The 11,584-nt window shown below is 30.6% G+C and overlaps 1 long non-coding RNA gene across 7 annotated transcripts; it reads right to left on the reverse strand.

Annotated features, from left to right (window-relative positions):
- Window positions 1-6,593: 6,593 nt before the first annotated feature.
- LOC145620431 (uncharacterized) lies at window positions 6,594-11,210 on the reverse strand. Of its 7 annotated transcripts, XR_014108225.1 has the most exons (9): window positions 11,145-11,210; window positions 10,364-10,482; window positions 10,186-10,263; window positions 9,661-9,925; window positions 9,294-9,367; window positions 8,817-8,884; window positions 8,143-8,502; window positions 7,222-7,323; window positions 6,594-7,029 (listed from the first exon to the last, which is right to left on the reverse strand). It is a non-coding gene; the product is annotated as an uncharacterized LOC145620431 (long non-coding RNA). The 7 variants fall into 7 exon arrangements; XR_014108224.1 differs by having other exon boundaries at window positions 8,143-8,884; XR_014108226.1 differs by having other exon boundaries at window positions 8,143-8,884; window positions 9,661-9,967.
- Between the last annotated feature and the right edge of the window lie 374 nt (window positions 11,211-11,584).

Here is an 11,584-nt window from a genome sequence, read left to right on the forward strand (position 1 = left end):
TCTTGCTTACAAATAATATTGATCTTGGCATTAGACTTGATATATATTTAGGTGTAAGAAGACTATAATTGAACACGTACAATACCACACAAAGAAGAAGTGAAATATGTCTAGGTAACTAAATAAGGAAAGATTTTGATTCGCTTACTAGCGTAATTAAATGAGATACCACTTAATTTGACACTAATTTGCAATGGTAAAAATAACTCTACTAGTTTATAAAGTGGTAGATTTACTCATCTTTCTTCAATGTAAGACAACTTATACTATATGTTGACAACAATGAATTTGACAAATAAATAAGTGAATCACTTTTGCAGTCATAATTAAAGCAACATGACATTGAGTTAGTTAGAGAATAAGAGAATGTTGGTGAAATTTTACTCATTCAATCAAACAATAAATTGCTTTCACCTTTTTTTTTTTTTTTTTTTATTTATTTTAATTTGCGCGTATGGATAATAAAAAAAATTGAAATTGAATCTATAATGCTCCATTTTATCATGCCGTTGATTTGTTGTTGATTTTAAATCGATGTTAAATTGTTGCTTTGATGCAAGTAATGTAAATATGTAATCTATATTTTTTGTAAATATGTAAATATGTAATCTAATACTACGTATAAATGTTAATATCTTAAAAACTAATTTCTTGCAATAACTTGCCCTTGGGCCTTGGTTGTTCTCACTAGGCAGTAGGCACCCTCATCACAATCCACTACACGTCACTTAATGTGCATAGCTGACACTTTAAGAGACAATTGTGCGTCAAAAATTCTACATTCATATGAGCTCATTGCAACGACTTTGCTACAAAAATTTGAAAGGTCTTACGTGTAAACGCGGGATTCGAGGTTTATAGAAAATTATGTCTATGGACAAATAATTACAATTTAATTCAATTTTAAACTCATATATTGACTAATGGAACAAGGGTGATTCAACTCCATGTCATAAGAAAACCCTAGTAAAAATATAGCATAAAATTCAAACTTGACAGTCCAATTATAAGTTATATGGACATGACTTTGATCAATGGAAGCTGAAAATATTATTTAATTTTTGTCCATTTCATATTAATTGACATGCTTCTTTAGTATGCTAATAACACATTAATATATTTGATTATTAATAAGCAAAAAATTATATTAATTTTTGTAATTATACATTAAAACAAATCTAACAATATAACATATGATTTTTTTTTTCCCTTTAACTAAATATCCACGAAAGAGAGTCAAAGTAATTTATGAATATATATAATGTCAAACAAAATGTATCAATTAATCAAAAATGAAAGTACTATATAGTTATATGACATAGATATACCATAAAATATAAAATAATTAATACTCGTATACAACTTACACATACTAAAAAGATACACTATTTTAATTAATTTCTCGATTATGTGCCGTTTCAAAGTCTCTAATATTAGAATAATCATATTTCAAGGCCTTGTTACTCCCTTCTTCTTGGGGAGTCTTATTCATGATTTATTTTATGGATAGTTGGGCAATAATGCAGTATTAATTAATATTTACAATATTTAATACATTCTAATTAAGTAACCAATCTCTTGACAATGTCGTTGATCGATAATGTTAAACAAGGTCATTAATTATTCTTATTCTTTGCATAATCTATGGAGTTGCACATGGTAGATGTTAACCAATAGATATACGTACTATAAATCATTGGGTATAAAAATCATATCGATTCCTAAGATAGTTAATGCACTAAACATGCATGCCTGGCTAGAAACAGAGAAAAACAATCTATTTTATGGGATCTTACTACTAATATGTGCTCTAAACATGTCGACTTCAATAGCATTAATCATGCTGATGAGTCCTGTACTCCTATTTAATTTATTCAGCCCGTATTATTGAGTGTTAATCAACATTTATCAATCAATATATATATATATATATATATATATATATATATATATATATATATATATTAAAACTCATGGCAAGACATGATGTTTTGCCATGTGTCAATAATTTTGCCATTTGGCATATGATAATGTGTCGTCACCAAATCATACCATAGCATTAATTATTGAAAACTCTATGCATTAACTTTCATGTATTAATGTTAAGTTTAATTGATAAACTTAACATTAATATATATTGATAAGCCAAAAAATATATATTTTGATTAAAGTAGTAAATTTATAATGACCCGAAGCATCGCCCGGGCCAATAACTAGTTTTTCATTATATATGGAGAAAAATTAAAAAAAAATTATCTCAATCATTTTGGTGAATCATTGTTATAAAAGAGATGTATCTCCAAATTTTTAACGGTTAGATATAAATATAGTGTAAAAAATTATAAAAAAAACTAATAACTATAATATTAAAATTCTTCGTAGTAAATAAAAAAAAATTAGATGACGATGCATGGTATATGCTACATACAACCTCCCGGAAATAGCCTTACTTTGTCTTAGCTAGGTTTTACATATGATCCCTAAGTTAACATTAAAAGGCTATCATATACAGTAAGAGTCTGTTTATTTAATCAAACACTCTAAATGCTTTACCTTTAGTAATTCTAACTTTTTGACTCAGATAATTTAAACTCTTAAAACTACTGTATTTTTTTATTATTTGATTTTTTATTATTATTATTATTATTATTATTATTATTATTATTTTTGACATATTATGATGGACGATGGTAACTAAAACTACAAACAATAGAATAAATTCGGTGAACCGCTCAAAAAGGTCTTAGAGTATACTCTTTCATACATTGGAGTACAAATTTTATTCTCAAATAAGGCCTATAATATATTGGTAGCAAAAATATCTCACCCTATTAAACTAGATTGGGTTCATTTTTCTTAATCAAATGCTAAGTCTAGCTACTAGTTGATCTAAGTCACCAAAAAAATAAAAAAAAAAATTATAAAAAAATAGTTGACTGATGATATGACATTCACGTACAAGTAGACGAACATTTGATGAATTGGCGGCCATCTAGATGATTTTTCAACTCTCTATATAAACAATTGTATATTCGCATGCCTTTTCCCACCTTATTTCCAACACAACTACACAAATATTATTATTCGAATCTTGTGTGTATTTGTCTATTTTGTCGACTACAAAGAGTTTGATGCCTTTATTTAAGTTGAAAATTGAGTACTAATTTTGCTTCTAAAGTAGGATTTAATTTCCAATTTTGCTTTTACTATTACTTGTCAAATGAATGTATAGTAGTCAACAATGTCACTTTTGGGTAAAGTGGTACATCTAATCAATCGAGTATATGCACTATACATCGCATTCACATTTATTTGAGGATATAATAATTATGATAGGTTGATGATTGAGAATGACAAAAATTTTGGATAAGATTGTGTTTTATCAAGTACTAATACAAAAGTAGAAGTATGAATGATGTGTTAAGTGTGCATAGGAATACATTTTAGACGAGTACAAAACCAGTATTTAATGAGTGAATCATAGTTGGTGTTAATTAAACTATAGTTAAAGATGGTAATGGGCCAAATGCTTTCGTCACCTAGACAAAGTTGTCATTTTTGTCTCAACAATTTTGTACTTCAACATGCAACTATGCAAGACTCTCCATCTACCCCCCCCCCCCCCCAAACAGCAAAAAAAAAAAAAAAAAAAAAAAAAGGCAAACCTAGCACAAAACACACAATCCTTCAAACGGTTGGGATTTAGGCTATGTTCAATTTATATGATCTGATCTGATCTGGTTTGATTTGTTTTTAAATTTGACCAAATTTAAACCCAATTTATACACTAATCCACAAAATAATTTAAAATATAATATCGAATGAGACCATCATTAGATTTGTATTAATGTGTACTTTTTAACTATGAAATTTTCATAATTTAACAAAAAAATGTAAATAAAAAAAAATAAGATCTGACCTAATTATCTCAAAAATAAGTTGATACAAGTATTAACTTAAACAAGATGAACTTTACATAGACACATAGTCTAAGAGCTGGTCCAAGTCCACTCACTATCATACTCATTTTAGATTAAGATTGCATAGCTTAGGTTCATCACGCTTCACGTCAAGCTTTGTTTTGGGTAGTGCCGCTTCAAGTAATAGGTTCTATATTAGCACGATCCATTGTCATCATTTGAAGTCATCTACTTGTTATTCTACTAAAGTGTCTTGTGTATGAAACACATGTACATGATGTCAAATAGCTATGAACTTACCCATTATAGGCATTGACATTTGACAAAACAAATAAACTTAACAAATACATATTTACATATGATCCTTACCAAGTAGATATAAAATAATATGTTCACATTTTTTTTTCATTTTGAAACAAGTAACCCATTATCATTATAATTTTTTTAAAATTTTTTTTATTGAATTGTTACTGCTTTTATGATTTTTGAGCTCTTTACGTTCGCTCTTTCACTTATGATTTTCAACATACTATGTTTTGTGTTACCAAAAAAATAACTTCATGTTTTTAAATAATCTATTTATTTTTATGCAATTAAAGCAATCTATTGCTTTCCAACTTTTTTTCTTTACTAGTTGTTGGCCCGCGCGCTACGCGCGCGGTCCCCCAATGTGATTTCGTCTCCGTGATTAGTGTGTAATTAGTCATAGTTTATGTGTTAATGTAATTTAATTTTGCTAATGATCACTTTAGTTATAGTACATAATGATGCAGGTATAGAAGCTAGCTAGAGTGGGCACGCAGCATCGGATGGCACGTAGAAGGCATATGAGCATGTTGTTAAGGGGAATGATTGTCGAGATATTTAGCATTTTGTTATAACAAAAAGTTTGTAAGAAATGAGCTATTAATATAGTTTCAGTATTGTAATGGCTTTATCATAAACTAATCAAATCATTACAGCTTTCCCCTAATATTTTCTTGAATACAGTTTTTTTTTTTTTTTTTTTTTTTTTTTTGTGAACATCCTCGAGTATTCCTTTCTTTCAGCAATCATCAGGCTTTTACCTAAATTGCACATTACTAATGCTTGAACTAAAACTGGAGTGGCTTATAATATAATGTCAAATTATTCATTATTAGAATAAAAGTGTGATCCTGAAACCTGTAACTATATGAATAGAAATTGACATCTGGAATTGGATTAAGTAAATTAAATTAATAATTTAGAAGAATTAGGTATAAAACTAATTCTTCAAACTTTAAATTGTAGACAAATTGCAAAGTAATTCAATATAACAAAGCCCTACTAAATATTTTTGATAGGGACAATAATGTAGTAAAATATTATTTTATCATTATGTAAAATGCATTAATTATATTATACAAATTTCTATTGAACATCGCACAATATGCTAAATTTCGTAAATCACAAATTCTTCATATTACATATAAAATATCTTTTATTTTCTCCCAACATGCAAATTCCTCAAAATTAAAGGCAATTTGATGATCTCTATGCTTGGTGATTAATTTGTAATTATGCAACTCTATATGTGCATATTATTACTAATGTTTTATTTGTAATGAGGTTCGATAATAGTTGTTAGCGTTGATCAAAGTTGAAATCTGATGGAATAGATTATGCTAAGGAAGTAATATAATATATGGGTGTGTTGATTGAATTAAATTTATTGCATTATTTTAATTTTGGTGATCTTAATTTGTTACTTCGTATTATTTTGTAAGTGTTTTGATTATATGTTGATTTATCACTTATAAACATTTATGTTAGTTATTATTTGATTGTTTAATGCCCTTTTATGTGATTAGTAAGGTAGCTTCAACAAATTACTCATGGTTTGTGTTAGTAATTTTTAGTAGCTATTGCTCCTTCAATTTCATGAAATCAGACGGGAAATAAAAATTGTATGATTTGTGATTGTCGCATGACTCACATCGGTGTTTAATGTATACATATGATGAATGGGGCTAGTTGAAATCAAGGCGATTAGAGGATTGGCCAACTGGGTGGTGCAATCAAGGCGATTGGAGGATTGAAAAACTCGGTGGTGCAATAGGTGATTGAAGAATTGACAACATGGATGGTACGATCAAGGCGATTGGAAGATTGAGTGGAGGATTGGTACATTGGTGCGATTAAGGTGATTGGGGGATTAACAAAATGGATGGTGAGATTAAGGCGATTGGAGGATTAAGTGAAGGATTGGCACACTGGGTGGTGTGATCAAAGCGATTGAAGGATTGACATACCGGATGGAGCGGATCAAAGCGATTGGGGGATTCACAAACTGGGTGGTGCGATCAAGGCGATTGGAGTATTGGTAAACGGAAAGTTTCTTGCATCGTTTTAATGTAAAATACCAACCCTTACTCAAATAAAATGTCATTAAAGGATTAAACATTAATCTCTCTCCCTGATTTTGCCTCGGTGATTAGTGTGTAATTAGTCGTTTATGTGTTAATGTGATTGGTCGCATTTTGATTGTTGATTTTCCTTTGCTTTGATTGGTTAGTGTATAATGATCACTTTAGCTATAGTTAGTAAATAAGTGCATAAAACTAATGCTTCAACTAAAGTTGGAGCAATTTATAACGTAATGTCAAAGAACTGTGTTTAAATTATACGAACTTTGCATAACATGTAGCACTTCAGAGTGTATTAAACCAAATTAAGTAATGATGGGAAGTAATACACATAACTTTATTATAAGTAAACAAATAAGTAATGTTACGGAGGGAAAAGATAAGAGCGCGCAGACCCCTTATATGGTGATCTACTCGGTACCCGCGCGGTCCCTCAATTTGGTGCCGGAGGTTCTGTCTTTGGTTGCTGAGGTGGAGTCGGAGGTTCTGCGGTTCTACCTTTGGTTTCTTGTGGAGTCCGAGGTTCTGCCTTTGGTTGCTCAAATTTTGTAACTTTATTTATTTTTTTTTTTTTTGAGAAAAACAAATTTTGTAACTTGGTGCCCCCTTTAAACCACCTAAGTATTCTCAATGCTTCTCGGGTCTCTAACAAAAGACAAGAACGAATGGCCATCACGGATTTTAGATTTCCGACCCCTTTCTTTATTTTTCTTCTCTATTCCCTATTAGTTTAACATAACCAATGAACAAGTATCAAGCCAGACTTTGCAATTAGGCTTTGATAACTTTATTATATCTGATATGAGTAAATATTAAATCCCCAATTTCTACAATAAAATGTAGAGATTGTCTGAACTAAAAAGTTTCGAGTCTGGAAAAAACAATGAATAACGAATCTGAAAGAATTCACTTACATTAGCTACATTCTCCTTATAGCTATGAGCAAAGACCCTCTTACTTGCTGAATACAAGCTTCCTTTCTTCTCCATTTTGCTAACATTACTATGTTCAACTTGCTGCCCACCATAAGATAATGAATCTCAGTCAGAAATTAGAACCATTATATTGATTTCACTTTAGGGCAGCCTTGAGCAATTGCTTGCATGTTGTCATTACTTATTTCAGGGCACATTTCAATTAATAAGACTGTGAAATTCGGACAATTTTCAGCAATAGCAATTAAACTGTTGTCGATAATAGGACACTGGTTTAAGTCAACATATGGGTTTCAATTCGTTCTAATAGCAAAAAGAATAAATACAAAATCAATCCCAAAAATTAACAATAATTAATAAATTGAGAATATAAGTCACAAGCAATGCAAATTCATAAATACCAAAACAAAGAAAACAAAATAAACACACACAAAAAAAAAATATTTAGAAAAACAGAAAAATTAAATCAATCTTGTAAATTAACACCAATAAATTAAACTGAGAACATAAATCACATACAATGCAAATTCATAGAAATCAAAGCAATTAAAAAGGAGAGAAAGCGAACTAAAGACAGGTAGTCAAAACAGGTAGGTATACATTATACTTTTAAAAAGGAAAAATCAGAATACTAACATTAAAAAAAAACTTACTACGTATATAATTTGTGAAAAATAAGCAACCAAATGAACTAACAAAAAAAAAAAAGGAATGAAAATGGAGCTTGCCATTACTACTTGCTAGCGACATTTCAGACTGACAATACTCCTTCTCTCTCTTTTCCTTCTTTCTCTTGCATTATTTCGGTCACATTTAAATTATACGAACTTTGCATAATGTATGAGCACAAAATACCATTCCTTCTATCAACTTAAATATAATTTGGTTAATCCTACTTACAATGCCTTTCATGTTAGCACATTTTTCCAAATCCCTGACAAGGCTCCTAGTAGGATAGTATCACATGGGACAGAAGTTGACCACTTCCCAGCGCTCTATCTCGCTCTATCTTTAATGGTTGAAAAGTTGCTGCAGAAAAACAAGATATTAAAGAGCAGAAGTACAGACAAACATAAATTATCAAACGAACTTTGCATAATATGTTGCTAATGATCCTTTATTCGACCCTATTTTGAGCAAGTTATACTTGCTCAGTGTTACTTTTGCAAAAGAAACATACGCACTGCACTATCAGGATCAGCAAGCATGGCAAATGTCAGATCACAAGGCATAGCTACTTCTTTTAGAGAGGCTTAAACCCTGCATCAGTGACAAACCTATAAGATGAACATTTCAAGGAAGTTGCTAAAGATAGAGGAGCTTCTTAAACATTTCAATTTCAATTTTGTTTGTTATATATTCAATATTATGATGTAAAGGCCCATGGTCATCGTTAGAGTTTAGACTGCTACATGAAACTCAGATCAATTGATCATCTGATTCTGTATGTAACAAAAAAGTATATCAAATAGACCATCTAGGCATTTATGTTCTGCCAGTTGAAGGTTAATTATTTAAGCACGAGGGAATAATGAAGTTATAATATAAGCATACTGTACTTATATAGCACCTACGCTGATGAGAGGATCACATTTGCTCTTTGTCCTATTCCAGACAGTCACATCACAAGATCCTTTAAGCTCTTTAATGATAAAAATCATTTGAAAATCCAGCAGATTGTTCATGGAAAGACAAATGAAGATTATTTCAATCAGCAAAAAAGCCTTTCTTTAAAAATAGGAATACGATTCTTAAACAGAATGAGCAGTGCATCATGAGCATTTAGTAATTAACAGTAGAAGCTAAAGGACATTCTGTCTTCCATACACACGAGGTGATTTAAACTCAAAATAACCAAGTGAAGGATGTAACCAAGGGCCGAGGTTAATCATTGAACATCTAGCTTTGAGAAATAATAAAGCATTTTAATTACTACATACTGAAGAATAAAATCCATTATTTTGATCTATAAAACTCGAGCTCCGGGATAAAATACTTCATTCTACCCTGACAAATTTATACAGGAATAGCTCATACAATTCTCACCCAACCTTAATGAGATTTAGGGCCATTGTAGAACCCATGATTCCCATACAAAGAAATCCAACACGACCTGAAAATTCATCTGCAATAATACACATTGATATTCAGTATTGGCTAAAATTAATAAAATCATTATTCATCAACATAATTGATAAAATCCATAGTGAAACTACTCAGAACCGTCCAAAGAACATTAATTGTATCAAAAATTTCTATTCTTTCACAATATTCAGAAACAAATGTCCAATTTTCATTTGACAGTCAAGTTGTTGCTCATGCATTTTCAGGTTCCAAGATCTGAACAAGAATTTATTTTAAAAAGCATTAAGCCTAGCATTTTAGTTGCATGAGATAAGAACTATGCCAATAACCAACCTTTTTTTAGAAAAGAGAGCAAAAGGCAAACACGCGCAAGGAAATAAATGTGTGGGTGTGGAGCTTCACCTTCAGCAATGGAGCTTAGACAGTAGGAGTGGAGGCCATGGAACCAGTCCAGCTCTTTTGGGTATGAATCTCTGCGATTGAAATTGTTCGACTTTCCTCCCAAGTCATTATCCGAGTCACCCATCAGTCAACTCGATTAACTCGTCACAGTTTGAATTCTTCTACAACTTCTCTTCTCTACAATTTCGCACAAATTCTGTGAAAACACAACTTTGGTAGTGAATTTTTCTACCAAATTCTACAAAATATGTGAAATTAAGAGGTAAAATTATGCAATTTCTAGCTAAAGATACATAATTGTACATAAATTGAGCTTGAATATTGTCGTAGAAGACAATCAAATTTTGGAAGCAATCACTATTATTAATTCAAAATTTGAGTACTTTTTTTTTTTTTTTTTTTTTTTTTTTTTTTATCAAAATAACAGCTTAGCGAAGATTTTGTTCAGTTAATTACCTTAACAGAAGGAAAATTTGATCGAAAATCAATTGGAGAAAAAGTTCGACTGCTCGTGGTGTGAGAATCTTCAAATTTCTGCCAAAAATTACTATAAATTGAATATGGAACTTAAGGATCATATATATTGAAAGGTATTTAATTTTAAAATTTCTGCCGAAAATCATCAATGACGTACTATATACTAAAGCTGGACCACCACAACCGTCGAAACTACCACCCCCGGAGAGCTCTGGCTTGAAGCTGCCACCATTTGTCGGAAGAAAAATGAGTGGAGCAGGGGCATCACAAGCCAACCTAGACCAGGAAAGAGAAATGAACTCTTAATTTGATTTCTTCCCTAAATTGATACTGAAATCAATTAAGAATGAATTCTATTGTAAAATTGATATTCGGTGATTGATAAAAAAAAAAATAGCTGAAATTCCACAATACAAATCTTAATAAGATATTGTAAAAGAGTCATAATATAAACAGGTAAAACAAACAGATTTCACAAATAACAGAAGTATAATTTGCAAGAGAACTACGAAGATCGAAATACTAACTGAGCGGTGAGCACACCAGCATCACCAGCATCCGAAAAATAGATGAATATATTCCGACAAAGCACAATGTTTCCCAAACCAAAAAAAAAAAGAAAAAAAAAAAAACATTGACAAAACACAAACCCTCCTCCAAAAATCAATTTCAAAGTCAATGTCATTTAGCTAAGTCGGTAAAGTCTTTGGTTACTACCTGAACTCATTGATATCAAATCTCATCTATGTCACTACTGGCCTGCCCCTCAATTCTATATACATACCAAGAAATTTTACCGTCATCATGGCAATCAAATCAATAAACTATTTTTAAAAATCAACAAAGTTAAAGGTTTGCCATAATTTCCAGTTGATAATTGACAATAATCAGTTGATAATTTCCATCAAAAACCAATCCCTAGATAATTTTCAGATTACCTTCACTTTCTTGACGCGTTGTCTAGGTCCTCCTCCAAAGTTATTTTCTGAGGTTCCATCACAATCTATAAAAGTAACATTTGGTAAGAATGAAGTGAATATTTAATATTGATTAACTCTAACGAACCTAAACAATCTGATGAGTTCAAATTTCCATGCAACAATGGTAAGTGATATTGACCAGATATGTTAACAAAAAGACACGGAGTAATCGCGCCAACACTAATCAATCATATAGTATACAAATGCAGAAATTTTAGACACAACTCCCTTTTTTGCTAAAAAAATTTACCAATCATCTATTAGGGGCAATAGAAAAGCAACATAAGTTTTACCAAACTCTTAACATTTTTGTTGCACTCAATTAAAATTTTCAAGTATGAAAGAGTTCTTCTTACGTATATAAAGAAATAAACTTTCCAAAGCATGTCTTATCTTCC

The sequence above is a fragment of the Chenopodium album genome, chromosome 27 (genome assembly GCF_948465745.1).
Source record: "Chenopodium album chromosome 27, dcCheAlbu1.1, whole genome shotgun sequence".
Lineage (NCBI taxonomy): Eukaryota > Viridiplantae > Streptophyta > Magnoliopsida > Caryophyllales > Amaranthaceae > Chenopodium > Chenopodium album.